The sequence below is a fragment of the Canis lupus genome, chromosome 7 (assembly GCF_011100685.1).
Source record: "Canis lupus familiaris isolate Mischka breed German Shepherd chromosome 7, alternate assembly UU_Cfam_GSD_1.0, whole genome shotgun sequence".
Taxonomy (NCBI): Eukaryota; Metazoa; Chordata; class Mammalia; order Carnivora; family Canidae; genus Canis; species Canis lupus.
In genome coordinates this window covers 15,000,122-15,017,288 of record NC_049228.1, presented here as the reverse complement: position 1 = coordinate 15,017,288, position 17,167 = coordinate 15,000,122, and the positions used below count along the sequence as shown (strand labels likewise).

The following is a 17,167-nucleotide window of genomic DNA, read 5'->3' as shown; positions in this document are numbered from 1 at the left end:
CACACAGGCAGGCTGGTGGGATGAGGTAGGGAAGCTGACTCATGGGACCAGACCCAGATAAAGGGACAGTGTCCAGAAATTCTAAGACAGAATTACCCTCTGGCTACTGAGACCCACTCTTTTTAATTTACAGACCTATTAAGTTTGATATGAGACTTCTGTGACATCAAATATGATGGATGAGTATTTTCATTGAGACTCTGCTTATTTATTATATCATTCATCATTGGTAACATAAGGAGATCCTCAATTGCTTAAGTCATAAAAGCTCCAGACTCTAGCATTGCTTAAATTGGTCCTTAACAGGATTAGCTGTGTAAATGGGGAACTGAGCAATAATAATGGGAGCACTGTACCTCATGGTAAGGAGGAGGGTAAAAAGGACAGGCAGGCCAAGCAGGACAAGTGCACACCGGGATAAAATGGAATGGTGGGTGTGTTGGGAGAGAAGGCAAAAGAGGAAAGGGTAATGACTTCAAGCTGGCATGGCAGGTGTCAGGGTATAGATGGCCAAATAGGCTTGGGAGGAGGAATCAGGCTATAGAAGAGGGGTAGGGTCATGCTGACCTGAACTTTCAGGTCTCTGATTGGCCTCGCAGGATTTGACAGGTGTGCTCTACCCAGCTCATGGCTTCTAAGCAGCATACTTATTCCCAGAGCACATCTGAGGGATGTCGTCATTCTGAGCAGTGGAACACCTGCTCCCCCAGGCTGCTCCATACCTTGGGTCTATTCTCACCCTGCTTCTTTTATTTTTTATTTTTATTTTTTTAAGAAGAATCCATGCCCAGCAGAGAGCCCAATGCAGGGCCTGAACTCATGCCCCTGAGATTGAGACCTGAGCTGAGATCAAGAGTCAGACTCTTAACCAACTGAGTCACCCAGGCATCCCTCACCCTGCTTCTTTTAATTCACCTGGAAACTCATCTCAGGAAAACTATTCTTGGCACACAGCAGGTGCTCAACAAGTGTTGAACAAATGAAATTCTCCTTGAATGGACAGCAAGCAGTGTATGCTCTGGATGCTCCACTTTGTATCCTCTCAGATCACCTCTGGGTTGTCCTCAAGCTGCAGTAGACAGATCCTCTGCACTTTGACAGATGTGACAGCTCCCACCTCAAGTGCCCACGTCTTTGTTTCTCTGCCTAAGGGATTTTTCCAGTGCCCTGGGAGCTTGCTCAGCTGGCAAGCAGGGCAACCCCAAAGTGTCATCACTCAAGGAGGGACAGGAATTAATCGAGATTATATATATCCCAGTTTCTCAAGTCTTGGGTGGGCAATTCTGAGGTATATTCTATATGGTTCCTTAGAAGGTTCCCAGGAGATGAAGCCTCAGCAATCCATACTAGTAACTCTCTCAATTAATATGTATTCTTTGGCTTCTCCCCCTTCTCTGTTTAAATTTCCCCACTTTTTTCCTTTTGCAGTTAGAGATCACCTGCCAAACAAACCACCTATACCCAACTCCATTCTTAGGGTCTTTTTTCAAGGGAAATCCAGGCACAAACACTCTATGTAAACTAGTGATTCCATCAAATCATTTTCCTTCTGGAGAATGGGGGGAAAGGAAGGAGTGACATTAAATAGGGAGAGAGAGACGGTGCGTAATCAAATATGAACGCCACCTATTTCTCAGCTTTAGCCAGGAGCAAGTCTTGACCAGGGTTGAAAGACTAGATGGACAAGAAATTCCTAGAAAGAAGGGATAACCCGTGTTTTATTATCTGTGATAATGACCAGCACAGGCCAACCTAGACAGTTATTTGCTACTGCTTCTGAGGACAGCATTGAGGAAAGGGGCCAGAAATGAGTGATTGAATGAATAACACACCTCCTCTCTGGGGGGCTCCCAATCTGGGACACAACTTGGCCTTGAGGTACCCTCTGACCGTTTTAGGATTTTTTTTTTTTCTATTCATGGGTGTCTGCACAGGGAAGGTAGAGGGTGGGGATGTTATTAACAGCATAGTCCTGGATCCAGCTCCTTATCTCTGGGAAGAATATGAAGTTGTTTTATCCACTAGGGCATCTTTCACCACTGGTTAACTCAGAGGCATCCTCTTGAACACCACTGAGCAAAGGACAGGACATGCCCCACATAGGTTAATTAATGCATTCAAGATACTGTTGCCTGGTTGTTTTTTTTTTGGTAGCCCAGTTGGGTGGGAAAGAGCATTTGCAGGATACCTGACACTGTCCCCTTGAGAAGAGCATGCAGCATTTCCCCTGTGGGGAACAGTGAGGAAGCAGTTGTGTCAGCTGAGAAAAGCATATCCACAGATTTGACATAGAGGTCAGACCCATGCAGGTCGTCAGAGAATAGTAGCTATTCTCTCAAGTCTGATTTTTTTTTCCATTTGAAGATGGAGTCAGAGCTGCTGTTCAAAGCCTGTTCATTTTCGTCATGACATTTACCATTAATATCACATTATTCATATGTTTGCTGGTTTTCTCTCTTCACTGTTAGAGTATGGAGCTCATGAGGGTGATGGACCTCATTTCACTCACTATCAAACAGAGTACCCAATATTCAGGTGCTTAATAAACATTTACTGGAAAAGGATTTTAATAAATGAGCAGATAAATGTTTCTTCTCTTTATCTACCTCTACTTAAATTATCTTGTGTCTTCTCCCCTCAGTTCTTGGTCTCAGATACCTGCTGGCAGAGGTACTAACATCTGCAAAGAAGGTCATCCCTCCCTCATGTTATATGGGATCACTGGGTACCCTGATCTTAGGGAAGAATCTGATATGAAAATGTAATGGCAAGGTGATGGCAGAGATACTGCCTGTGTGCAGCTTAGAAGGTCATGAGAGGAAAGAAGGATGATCACACTCCATTTTATTGCCATTTCAGTCAACTCTGGGGAAAGCTGGGGGGGCCTTCTCTGGTCTGGTGAATTTCAGCTTGTGGATGTGTCATCTGCTTAAACACATTAGTTATCAAGTTTAGTGTAATGTGGGTAATGGTAATGGGGACCTTTTAACGGTTTGGGGGTCTCTCTTATTCTTCCAAATGCTCTCACTTGCTGTTCATTTTCCTGGGTTCTCTGTGGAGATACTGTGGAACACAGTATCTCAGTGTTCTCCCCACATATCAGAGTTTGCTTTTTCAAAGTATTTCAATATTTTTGCTAAATGAGGAATATTTTAGGATGCAATGATAATTAAGTGTTGAGAATGTAGTGATGCACTTGACATCAAGGGGAAAATAAAGAACTTTTAATTCAACTACAACTCTAACAGGATCCGAACTTAACAGCTAGAAATGCCAAGCACCCAGTATATAACCAAGTTGTAAAGACTGTGATTATCAACCGGGGAAATTGGGAGGTATTATTTCAGCCACCTCGGTGTGCACATGTCTGCAAGTACAGAGAAAACATGTCTAATTATAGAGGCTTGACTATGGGCTATAAGCTCAGAATGAAGTGAGGTTCTAAAACTATTACAAATTTCCATGTGGTGAAAGCAATTACTAGGAGATTCCACAGACCAGAAAAAGAGACATAGGTTCAAGCATAAAATTCTTTTCTAATCTTGAAAAGCATAAGATTTTGGCACAAAAGCTACAATGAAATGAGCATGTGAGATAAATTATGACAGCAAAGAAAAGCCATTTAAAAGCCTCTCAAATAGCAACAATTTGATTACACTGGGTCATGTCCCCCATACTGATAATGACAAATGTTCCCTCTTTCTCCCTGTAATGGAGAAGGTCTACACAGTTCTCAGAGTTGTCCCTCGACACTAGCAAAATAATGGAGTTCTATTACACTAATCTGTGTTCAGCCCTTCAACTAATATTAAACTTGGGTTTCAGGGGAATTATATCCACTGAGAACAATGCCCGAGATCTCAGGAAAATTTCTGACAAATACAGACATCCCACAAACAGGAAGATGGCCTTTGATTTGTTCACTGGAGGGCATTTACTGGGAGCCAACTGTGTGCCTACTAATTATGCATTCTAAGTGCTGGGGAAAGGAAGATAAACTCACCGTGCTACCTGCCTTCATACTTTTACGAAAGGGACAAGGATATCCTCAGAGAACTGTAAGACAAGTGCTCTAATAGAGGATTATACACAGTGCAGTGGAAACCCAGATCAGGAAACTTCAGGGAAATATGACCTTACAAGATGAGTCCTCAGTCAAATAAAGCAGGGAGCAGATGCAGGTTGAAGGGGTTGGTTATTTCTAGGCAAAGTGAACAAAGAAATGGAGGAATGTGTGTCTGGGGAACCCAGGAGCAGCAAGTGTGTGGCAGAGCTAAAGGCGAGGAAGGTAGGATCAAAGATGGAAAGGTAGGTTGCACTAAGCTTTGAGAGGTCGTGCAAGATAAGGGACATTAATTTGGATGCTTCAAAAAATTGATGATGAGAGAAGCCAGCAATTGAAGTGGTGTTTGTGATTACTCTGTCTGCCTTAAAGCCTTTAGCTGCTAAAATTGAAGGTTATTCATCTGTTCTACACAATGTTAGTTTTCTGTTTTTGTTTATTTTCTTTTTCTAAGGATTTACTGGTCCATAATATTAAAAACTGTCATTTATTTTGGGGAGCCTGGGTGGCTCAGTCGGTTAAGTGTCTGCCTTCAGCTCAAGTCATGATCTTGAGGTCCTAGGATCTAGCCCCACATTGGGCTCCCTGCTCAGTGGAGAGTCTGCTTTTCCCTCTCAGTCTGCCCCTTCCCCCTGCTCATGCTCACTCTCTCTCTCAAATAAATGAAAAATAAAATCTTAAAAAATATCACCTATTTAATAATCACTGGCCAACATTATATTGCCTTAAAATTTCAACATAAAGTTGAGATGCTTATTAATGTTCATTGTATACTACTTAATTATTTTTAAGCCAGCCAGTGAGGACATAGAAAAAAAAGAACTCTCATATATTGCTAGCAGGAATATAAAATGGCATAGCCATTCCAGAAGACAGATTGACAGTTTCTTATAGACTGAACATGCATTTACCATATGACCCAGCAATTTTACTCTTGAGCATTTATCCCAGAGAAAAGAAAACTTATTCACACAAAAATCTTTGCAGAAGTCTTCATGGAAACTTTATCTATAATAGCTCAAAACTGAAAACAACCCAAATGTTCTCCAAGAGGTGTATGGTTAAACAAACTGTGGTATACCTGTGCCATAGAATACTATTCAGAAAAAAAAAGGGGGGGGGGATGAACTATTGTTACATGGAACAATCTGCATAGATTTCAAGGAAATTATGCTGAGTGAAAATACTGCCCATTTCAAGATCTTACTGTCTAATTCTATTTAGATGACATTCTTAAAATGACAGAATTAGAGAGATGGAGAACAAATTAGTGGTTATCTGGGGGTGGCAGGGAGTGGGTAAGGGACAGTGGTTATAAAGGGAGAGCATTTGGGGTTTTCTCATTCCTTTTTGAAACCTTGTACTTCTTTGTTTTCTATGATGTGGTGCTTTCATGATCTCCTCTTGATCCATCTGGACATTCTAACTCTTTAATGGTTAAATTTTTGATAAATCTGTTTTTTCTTTTCTATATGCCTTCTATAGATAACCTTACTATTTTTACCAGTTTCTCTATCATTTCATGATAGTATGTCACATCTTTTCTCTCTCTGTTCTTAAAACACAGGTATTGGCTAATCCTATCTACTTATTTGGCCCTCATGGATCCCAAATTCTGTTTGATCTTGAATGTATCTCCCTCCTAGAACAAGAGGTTTTTTTCCTTTCCTCTCTTATTCGTCTCAGTAAATGGGACTAAAATTCTCCAAGACATTTACAATCAAACCTTGAGATACCTCTGCCATCCTTCCTCACCCATTACAGCCGATCGCTTACCACCATATCTTGATGATTTCATCCCCTAAAATCTTCACCTGTTTTCTCTCACCAGTGTTTGATATTCTCATTTCTGTTTACAATCAGATATTTTTTATGGTCAGTCACCTTTTTTAAAAAATCATCTTCTCTAATCCTCTACAGACTCCATCTAAAACTCAAAACTAACTGAAGTTTTGTCTTTTGATTTTTATTAATGAATTTTGGTAGTGTATTTTTATTTTTACAAATTCAAATGTATCCATTGTTTCCTTAATGGCTTATTAATTTGCATCACACTTAGAAAAGCCTTCCGCCTTGAAGAATTTTAAATTGTGCATAATTTCTTTGAATACTTTTATGGTTTAATTTAAAAATATACACATTTTTATACTAGCTCTACCTGCAATTTATTATGATGTAAGATATGAAAACTGGGGATTTAATTCAATTTTCTTCATTGCAGGTGCTGGCCACTTAATAGTGCCATTTACTTAATAATTCATTTTTGCTAATTTGAAGTGACACATATATACTGTTATAACTTTATATATATATTTGAGTCTCCCTTTGGTCCTCCTATTCCTGCATCATACCATCCTATTTCAGAATGAAATTTTAGAATATAATTTTACTACTTGTAGAAAAAATCCCTGTTTCTCACTGTTCTAAGGAATGTCCTGGTTATTCTTATACACATAAGTGTTCAAATAAATTTCAATTTGGTAAAGTGAAAATCTTATTTGTGTTTATTAATATTACATTAAAGTTAAAGACCAAAATAGGGGAAAGAAACATCTCTGCCCTTTTTAAGAACAAGGTTTGCCTTTCAATTACTTAAATGAAAATATACAATTGTAATATGCTCATCTTGGAACTCAAGCTTCACAAGTGCAGGACTTTTTGTTTGTTTTGTTCTCTGCTATGTAGGCAGCATCTAGAACACTGGCTGGCACATAACAGAAGCTCAGTACCTATTTGTTGAAAAACTGAACAAGTGAAAACAAAAATGATTCCATTATTTAGGCAACAGGAAACCATTATAAATAGTTAAGATATACAAATCACATAATTAAATGTCTAGTTTAGAAAGACTGCTTTGGTGATGGACAGCAGGCTGGAGTAGAGTAAGGAGGGCATTTAAGGAGACAGTTGCTACAGTCCAGGATCTAGTTCAGGAAACCTTTCAAGGATGGAATCAATAGGTCTTGATAAGCAATTAGATGCAGAGAGTAAGTGAAAAGTATTAACTAAGATTATCGTCTTAGATAATGAATGTGATGCAAGGTAACAGATGGAGAGTATGGGGGGATAGTGAGTGGAGGGTAGGAGAATGAGAGAATGAATTCAGTTTAGAGCATCCTGAATTTGAGATGCCTAAGGGATACCCAAGAAAAGAGATACTGTTTGGAGCTCAGGGGTGGAAAATTAAATTAAATCCAGGTCTGTCTGTTAGCAAACCCATCTTCTTAAACATTGTTTCATATTACTCTATTTTTTAAATATTGTATTTATTTATCCATTAGAGACAGAGAGAGGCGAAGAGACATAAGCAGACGGAGAAGCAAGCTCCTCGCAGGGAGCCCTATGCAGAACTTGATCCTGGATCCTGGGATCATGTCTTGAGCTAAAGGCATACACTCAACTGCTGAGCCACCCAAGATGTCCCTCATATTACTCTATTAAGTAAACATATTAAATAAGCTCGTCTCTATTAAGTAAACTCATCCTCTGAAAAACAGATAAGTAAATGCGATTTTTAGATGGAAACATTCTTGAAATAGATCTACAATTTCAAGGTTTAAATATAGTGTACAAGTATGCAATATAGTGTATGCTGTGCAGGGTGAATTCAGAATGTATAGTCATCTGTAGCGACCATTAGCACTTCATGGAAGGACAAACACTACAGAATAGTGCATGCATGCATTAGAGTTGGAACATGAATACAAAGTATATGTTCATGTGTGAAAATATCAGTATGTATATAAATATGTATATATGTAGGGTGTGTAGAGATGTGGAGATATATATATATATATATATAAAGGTATCAGAGTGTTAGAGGGTAAATCTATACTAAGCTAGTTAAGGTATGGCAGAGGAGATAACAGGATTGTTTTAGACACCTAAGAACTTGGCCAAGCAAAAATAACCATCAAAATCCTAGAGAAGAACACAGGCAGAAACCTCTTTGACCTCAGCTGTAGCAACTACTTACTAGACAACAGTGCCAGAGGCAAGGGAAACAATAGCAAAAATGAACTACTGGGACTTTATTTTTTTTATTTTTTATTTTTTTACTGGGACTTTATCAAGATAAAAAGCTTCTGCACAGCAAAGGAAACAATCAGCAAAAATAAAAGGCAGCTATGGAATGGGAAAATATATTTGCAAACAACATATCTGATAAAGGGCTAGTATCCAAAATCTATGAAGAATTTATCAAACAGCACCCCAAAAAACAAATAATCCAGTTTAGAAATAGGTAGAAGAAAAAAAAGAAAAAAAAGAAATGGGTAGAAGACATGAATAGACACTTTTCTGAAGAAGACATCTAGATGGCATAAAGACACATGAGCATCTACTCAATATCACTCATCATCAGGGAAATGCATATCAAAACCACAATGAGATACCACATCACACCTGTCAGAATGGCTAAAATCAATGACACAAGAAACAACAGGTGTTGGTGAGTATGTGGAGAAAGGGGAACCCTCTTATACTGCTGGTGGGAATGTATACTGGTGCAGCAACTCTGGAGAATGGTTTGGAGATTCCTCAAAACAGAACTACCTGATTATCCAGCAACTGCTCTACTAGGTAACCCGAAGGATACAAAAATACAGATCCGAAGGGTACATGCACCCTAATGTTTATAGCAGCATTATCAACTATAGAAGTAGTCCAAATATCCATTGACTGATTAGAGAGTATTACGCTATTGAAATAAGTCAATCAGAGGAAGACAAACACCATATGATCTCACTCATATGTGGAGCTTTTAAAGTTTTATTTAGATTCAATGAATTAACACAGTGTATCATTAGTTTCAGAAGTAGAGTTCAGTTCAGATTCATCAGTTGCATATAACACTCAATGCTCATTACATTAATAATACTCTAATGCCCATCACCCAGTTACCCCATCCCCTCACCCCCTGCTCTCCAACAACCCTCAGTTTGTTTCCTATAGTTAAGAGTCTCTTATGGTTTGTCTCCCTCTCTGATTTTGTCTTATCATATGTGGAATTTAAGACAGAAAACAAATGAACATAAGGGAAAGCGGAAAAGAAAAAAGGAGAGAGGAGAACAAGCATAAGTGACTCTTAATGATAGCAAACAAACTATCCTAGGGTTCCTAGAGGGAGGTGGGTGTGGAATGGACTAGATGGGTGATGGGCATTAAAGAGGGCACTTATGGGACAGCCAGGGTGGCTCAGCAGTTTAGCACTGCCTTCAGTCCAGGGCCTGATCCCGGAGACCCAGGATCGAGTCCCGTGTCGGGCTCCCAGCATGGGGCCTGCTTCTCTCTCTGCCTGTGTCTCTTCCTCTCTCTCTCTCTCTCTCTGTGTGTGTGTGTCTCTCATGAAAAAATAAATAAATAATCTAAAAAAAAAAAAGAGGGCACTTGTGATGAGCACTGTTACATGTCAAGTGATGAATCACTGAATTCTATTCCAGAAACCAATATTGTACTGTATGTTCACTAAGTAAAATTTAAAGTTAAAAAATCCCATGTGCAAAAAATTCTTCAAAAGATAATGGGGGCATTTTTATATTTGGTCATTGTCTCAACATCACCAAAAGGGCATCTAATGAAGTCCCAACATATTTGTTCAAATTTCTCTATAAAAAGGGTGAGTCTGTGTAGAACAGTACCTTGTCCTGATTATTTATCTTGATAGTCCTACTTACTGGTCTTTCTAATTCATTTCCGTTAGCACTTCAACACTGTCCCTCAAAGTTGATCTTTCTGGATATGACTGTTAGCTTCTATCACACCAGAACACCACATTTTCAGATTAATGACTTAGGGCATAATATTTATTTGCTTTTACTCTCCTTATTTGTAAAATAATGATAATATAGTTCCTACTACCATTTGTGAGAATCAAACAAATGAACACATATGGAATGCTTTCTAAATGAAGTGCCCTAAATTTAAAAGAATAACCATTTTAGTCTTTTTCTGCTTCCAACACACTTAGTTGCCCACAAGTCCCAATATGATGACAACTTTATCTTTTAAAAGCAATTATTTCCTAAATAGTGCTACACAGGATTTAAAAAGGCTAACATCTTTACAAATAGATCTACACAAATAGATTTTTCAAGTTCATACGAAAAAAAGATAAACATGCCAATAGGAAAGTGGGAAAAGGACATAATCAATAACTAAAAAAATATTAGTAGCAATAGCCATGTGAAAAAAAAATGTTCAGTGTAAAACAATTACTTGTCTTGAAGATGTAGGCAAGGGCCATCACTCTGTAGAGTAAACAGCCTCTCTGGGGCTTCCGCCTGGATTTCTAGGGCCAGTGATTTTGCTCCTTACATTTAAGATACCAGAGTCATCTTTAGTCTCTGCAACATTATTCCCCAGGAGGTCACAGGGAGCCTGGCATCCTCTAAGAGGGGCCTGGTGTTACGGGGTTTCCCTTCAATTCAGCAGTTATTTTACTCAACCCAGGAACAACGCACTAAGATGTTAGGAGAGATCCAATTACATGGAAATCCATCTCTAGCATAAGAAACAAAACCTAGCAAGTGACAGGGACATTTGTAGCTCTGAAATACTCCCCTTACTAACTGTGCAGCCTTAGGCAAGACTCAAAGTCTCTCAACCTCCATTTCCTCATTTATAAACTGGAGTTATCAACAGTACCTAACTCATGAGGCTGTTATCAAAATTAATTGAAATAACGTATATAAAGTATTTGGCATAGTATCAGGCAGATGATGAGCTTTCAGTAAATGTTAGCTCTTCAGTATTATTAAATTCTATATCAAAACTGTCTGTTATTATGAGTAATAGGCTCTATAATGGATAGGCACATAGTGTTATGAGAGTATATGAGAGAAAGATTTTAATTCTCATTGAAGAACAGGAGGAGGCATATGGATCTGGAAAGATCTCATGAAAGAGATCAAGGTTGAAACAGATTGTGAGGACAAGAATTCAACAAAGAAACAAATAGGCCAGGGTCCTATTCTAGACCACAGGAGCAGAGGGCAGAAAGTCTAGGGCATTTCCAAGAAACTGTAAAAGGAAGAGTGTCTAAGGTGAAGGCCACACATGGGGCACAAGAATGTGGTCCACTAGTTTGTTACTACTCTTCCCTGCAGGGTGCCATAGTTGGTCAGCCCTACCGGTGGTATCCAAAACCATCTCAGCTCATGCTAATTGACTCAGTGGGGTTACTTGGTAGGTAAGAAGAATGACTCTTTCCCAGCTCCACTTACTGAGGTATAGACCAGGTTCTGGAGAGAAGAAATCTGCTACTAATAGCTAACATTGATTAAGTATTAACTTTCTTCCAGGTTCTAAACACTTAATATATGTGATCTGATTTAGTTTTCTCAGCAATCCCACATGGTGGATACTGTATCCTTGTTTGCAATTGGGTAATTAAGGGTATGGAAATGTGCAGTGACTTGTCTAAGGTCATAAGATGATAGAGATGGGATTCAAACCCAGATATACTGTATAGTTGTATTTTACTGCCATGATATACCTACTGTGCAGAGGAATGGTAATCTGGATAGGGAGCCAGAGAACCTAGGTTCCAGTCAAGATCTGCCACTAAATAGCTACCTATAACTTGGGCAAGTTGCTTCACTTTCTATTCTGGTTCCCTCAACTGTAACACAGAGGCCAGACATAAGCTTCTATAATGACACAGACATAGCTTCACTTATAGTCCCTTCTACCTCAAGCAATTTTTATCACACTCTAAGATACAACTCTGACAACTGATACACAAAACAGTGGCTTGGGGAAATTCAGATGCTTCCAAAAAGCTCTCATAGCTTTGTACGTGACTTTCATGATCACACGATTCATCCAGGACTGTCATCCTAGTAATGGAGGGACCATAAATACTATTCTAGTCAATACTGGCATTGAACATGAAATCTCTGTTTGAAGGACCAGAAAGTTCTACATGTCTTGCCAGCCACCAAGGGTCCTTTCATTTCCCTCAAGATTTGCTGTGCTGGATGCTGGGTAATTTCCTTCCAAAAAGTACGTTTACTATATGCAGGATGTGTTTAATAGCACAGGTGTTGGGCCTGGCATACCATGGCATACCATATCCCAAATTCTGAACCTGCTATTTAACCACTTTGTGAGAGGCAAATTACAAATGTCCCTGTCAGTTGCCCTATTCATAAAAGAAAATAGTAATATCTCATAGGGTCATTAATGAGGATTAAATGGAACAATGTATGTCATGGCAGTGGCACAATCTTCAATGTATAGGACAATCTCAATAAATTATAGCCTAAAAAATCAACCTGAAACAAATCGTATGCTACTGCTGTAAAATAGCCAACAGATGTAAGGTGTGTTATGTTTTCTCAAACTCAACAGATCCAGAACCCAAACTCTTCTCCTCAAAAACTTTGTCCTGTGCTCTCCACTAGCCATGGAGTAGCTTAATTCAGAAATCTAGAAGTAGTCCAAGAAACTTCCCTCTTATTTCTATCCCTAGTCCACACTCAGACACACCCACACAGTAACCAAGTCTAACCAGCACCTCTTGGATCTGGCCCATCCTGTCTGCTACCACGCCACTGTACTCCTTTGGGGAGTACAGTTCACTGCTTCTCTGTTTCACTCCTCAAGTATCTCCCTGCCTCCAGGCTTGTTCCTGCAGGATGATCATCCTCAATTAAAAACTGGTCATTTTCCCTGCTTAACACCTGATAGCTTAACAAATCTATAATTTCCTTATTTATCTTTGTAACCTCAGTCTAGCAAAGTATCTTATGCATAGCAAATACTCAATAAACATTTGCTGAGTTGCACTAAATTATCAAACTCACTCAGCAAATGAGTCTGGTGGCAAAACAGACAGACAGCTGTCACTTTGCTTGTCAGGTGAGCCACTCCACTCATATAAGAGATGCAACCAGAAGAATTCCTCCTCTAATATGGAAAGGTCACCATTCCCCCTTAGTCCTTAGGACAATAGGATCTGGACGGGGTTCTTAGCACTTTTCCACCTTGTACGTACCAGGTCACGTTATGTACATGAAGACCAATGTGTGTGAATAAGTGTGTGCATCCACACATGTACAGATTAAAACTTCTGCCAAAGTCTGTATGGACAGAATGATATCTGAGGCTAACCCTTGGCAGCCTTTCTCTAGTTGTGCCACATTGAGTGCTAGTATCCTTGGGTGGAGGCCAATTGGTATATTAAAAAAATACATGGAAGCAAAGGAGCTTTGAAACTATGATATGCTTGATATATATGAGGTTTCCAATTGCTCCCATGTGCATTTGTCAGCAGTCTCTGGCCTGGCTGTCTCTGTCCCAGTCTGGAGACAATGCAATTGCTCCCCTAAGCCTACCTTCCTCTTTCCAGAAGCCCAGGGAGCAATGGATAGAGGCAATGGGCTTGCTCAGGGTCATTTTCTGTTTGTGTGAGTTTTCTGCCCTGTAGCCCTGTGCTTCTGCAGTCCTGGTTTGTTTCCATGGAGACAGGAAGCTCTGCTTCTCTTCAAGCCTAAGCTAATAGTTTTCATCAAATCCCATTTCCTCTGAGACTAGTAAAAATGCTGCAGTGCTTCTATCCATACTTCCTCTTTAAATACACTGAAGCTGACAGCCCTCTTCTCACTGGATCCTGTGCCCCTGAAAGGGGTGCCTCAGCCATTTCCACACTTAGTATCCAGTGGACCATGAGCCCTGGTATAGGCCATCTGCTGTCCCCTCTCGTCCAGGCTCATCTTCTCACTTGCCCAACACAGGGGCTCCTCCTTCCACTGCCTTCTTTCTCTGCTTTCAGAAAGCCTTGGACACATAACATTCAAACTGTCTACAGGGCACAGGAAACATGTCCCCTGGAGACAAAACCTCTAGGGCTTTCCTCTGGCTTTCAAGTGCAACTCCCAACCAAACACTTACTCCAAAGAGAAAGCCAATATCCCCTCCAGAGACATGCGAGAACCAGACCAAGCAAAAGAGAGCATCCTTGGCCCCATTATACACAGAACTAGCTGCTGCTGAACTCTCTGCAGACGCCAGTAAAACTCCATATGTGTTGAGCATCAGAATGTGAAAAAGAAACCGGGACAGAAATATTTCAGTCCCAGCCTGTAAGGCCCCTATTGTTAACACTCCCTTAAATGTCAGAATTTATTCACACCAGCTGTTCCCAGCTGCTGTTGTCACTTCCTAGGCTTTTCCAGAAGTACTAAGGAGACATATGCCATTCCAGGTCTGTTGCATCTCCCAACCTGAGGAGGCTGTCTCCCCATCAGAGAGAAGCTGATGGACTCAAGGCCAATTCAAGCCAAACATCACAGACTGCTACTCAGATGATAGCCACCTAGACCAAACAGGCAGAGAAAATGAACACCAGTACTATCAAAGGGTCTAAGAGCTAATGGCTGCTCCATGCCAGACCCTGGGCTAGGCCTCTGCCTATTAGAGACAACACTATCCCATTTCACAGAGGAGGAAGTGGGCTCAGAGGAACTGGTCCAAAGATACACTCCTAGTAAGTGGCAAGATAAGGTTCTCATTCATGACTGTCACATGCCAAAAATCATGCTTCCCCAATGTGTCACTCTTTCCCATCTGGAGAAGGATGCAGGAGAAAAGATGTAACTCCAAACCATAGAGAGCCCATCAGAGCAGATACAGTTAGATATAAGAATTTTGCTGGAGGGCAGTGCTCTGTCCTATGTCCAGCTCTGTTAAAATAGATCTTCAACCCATACTGAAGCTTCCTCCGGAACACCAATGATCTGTTAGCATAACATCTACTTTTCTCCTTCTTCAAATAGTAAGAACAGGTCTTGAATCTTCTGAATTAACACATGGACACCCTTTGGAAAGATGTAAGGATAAAGAACATCAAGTAAGATTACATAAGTAAGAGATTATCCCCTCTGTAGAAATACATGAAGAATGAAGTCTGTGGTCAGGCCCCTCTCATAGGGAATCCTTGAGACAAGAGAAAGCATCAGAGTCACATATACAGGCTATATGGAATGAATTACCTGGAGCAGTGCTTGTACATAAAGGATGGCCATAAATGCTCACTGAATGAGTACATATATAAGAAGTCCCATTAGGTCTTAGGACTTTCCACTCGAGATACACAGTATTAAGAATGCCTTCACAATGTCTCCTGCTTTTACTTCATAACCATTTCACAAGTCACCACAGGCTCTCCGTACCACTCACTTGGACTAGGATGGTTGTTTCTTCCTTAATCCTAGTGAATCTGGTCTCTCTATGCCAATCCTTCCCCCACTGATGCTACATGAATGGTCTTACACACTCCTTTCATCCTACACTTTTATGTAAGTGCAGCATTTTTACTTTGAACTTTTATTTCTATTTTTCTCAAAGTGATGCTTATTGAGTTTTAAAGTCAAATATTTTTAAAAAACTTATAATGAAGAGATAGCTGTCCACCTCCTACCTCACCCCTCCCGACCCCTGAATCACGCTCCCCAGAAACCACCACTTGTAATTTTTACCTGTATTTCCTCTAATATCCATTTCTAATTTTCTAGATATTATATTTACACAACTGCTATTTATCTTCCAACTTTAGATACTGCTTAAAGACTGTTTTATTGTGGAACCTAGGATTTAGCCTTTGACATTCCCTTCCCCTCCCCACATTTATCTTCTTCTCCCATCCTCTCAAGGCAGTTATAGCATTGTAAGGGACCATCTCACAATCCAGTACTCACAATGAAAATCTGATTGATGGCTGGGCTGGAAAACTTACTCTGCTTATGTTCCTTTAGTGGTAACCCTTTCTTATCTTGTGGAATTGCTTAAATGGAGGTGTGTGCATACAAATACATATATGAATATATAAGTTTATATGTAATGCAAACACATATTCATATATATTATATAAATGAATATATATAATCTTCACAGAACCATTAAACTTTTCTGAATACAATATACATCGGAGAATATACTTGTTTCATTCTTTCCTTAAAGCTGTTATTCTTAGAGATCTCTTTCATCCTATTCAAATCAGAACTTTCTGCTCTCTAGGCCTCTGACAGTTGTCATGCTAGCCTCCCCTTTATCATCATACTGGAATCCCTTTTGCTACTCTCCTCTGTTGAATGCCTTGTTTGCATGGTGTCATGTCCCTCTCATTCTTCAATTAATTCCTTATTTTTAGTAACTTGCATTCTCCAGTAACTTCTTCAGAAATAGTATCTTAAAAACTGCTATTCCATTGTCACAAATTACTGCTATTTTGGTGGTACAGAATTCTACCTTGGAAATTTTCTTTTCCTTCAGGAAGTTTTAGGAACTTCTCTGTTCTTTTCTAACTTTCAATATCACTGAAAAACCCAAAGCCACCCTAATTCCTGATTTTTTGTTGATAAAATATATCGCCTTCCCAATAACCAGAAGCTGTTAGAATATTATCTCCACTCAGATGCTCTGAAATTTTGTGATGACTTAGCTTGGTGTGGTCTCTTTTCAAATTTGTTGTATCAAGTGCTCTGTGGGCATTTTCATTATTAATTAAATTCATTTGTTTTCTTTTATCTCTATACCTGCCTCCTATCTCTCTGCCATACAAACTACCATTACGATATACAGGTTTTCCCCCTCTATCTTAAAGTTCATTTTACACCACTTCACTTTCATGAAAAACCCACATTAGTATCTATTTTTGATAACTGGAAAAAATCCAAAGAGCATTTTTGCTTTTACTAAATGGTAGTTGCTTCTTTGCTTTATATCATATTTGTTTACAGAAGGTCTCATAAGAATCCTCTACTTTCAATTCAACACCAAAAACATGCAGCCCCCCCAAAAAAATTTATTTAAAAATGGACAGAGGACCTGAATAGACATTTATTGAAAGACAAGACAGACATATGAAAAGATGTTCAACATCAGTAAAAACAGAAATGAAAATCAAAAACACAATGAGATATCATATCACACTAGTAAGAATGGCTAGTAGCAAAAGGATAAGAAATATGTGTTGCCAAGGATGTAGAGAAAAGGAAACCTTCAGGCAGTATTGGTGGGAATGTAAGTTTTACCAACCACTGTGGAAACCTGTATGGAGGGTCCTCAAAATATTAAAAATAGAAATACCATATGATCTATTGA

The 17,167-nt window shown here is 39.4% G+C and overlaps 1 protein-coding gene and 1 long non-coding RNA gene across 14 annotated transcripts in view; one reads left to right on the top strand and one right to left on the bottom strand.

Moving 5' to 3' along the window:
• The window catches only part of CACNA1E (calcium voltage-gated channel subunit alpha1 E), a 382,029-nt gene that overhangs the window by 127,256 nt on the left and 237,606 nt on the right, over positions 1 to 17,167 (bottom strand). The window lies entirely within an intron of this gene.
• LOC111096638 overlaps positions 1 to 17,167 on the top strand; it is a 48,179-nt gene that overhangs the window by 898 nt on the left and 30,114 nt on the right. The window lies entirely within an intron of this gene.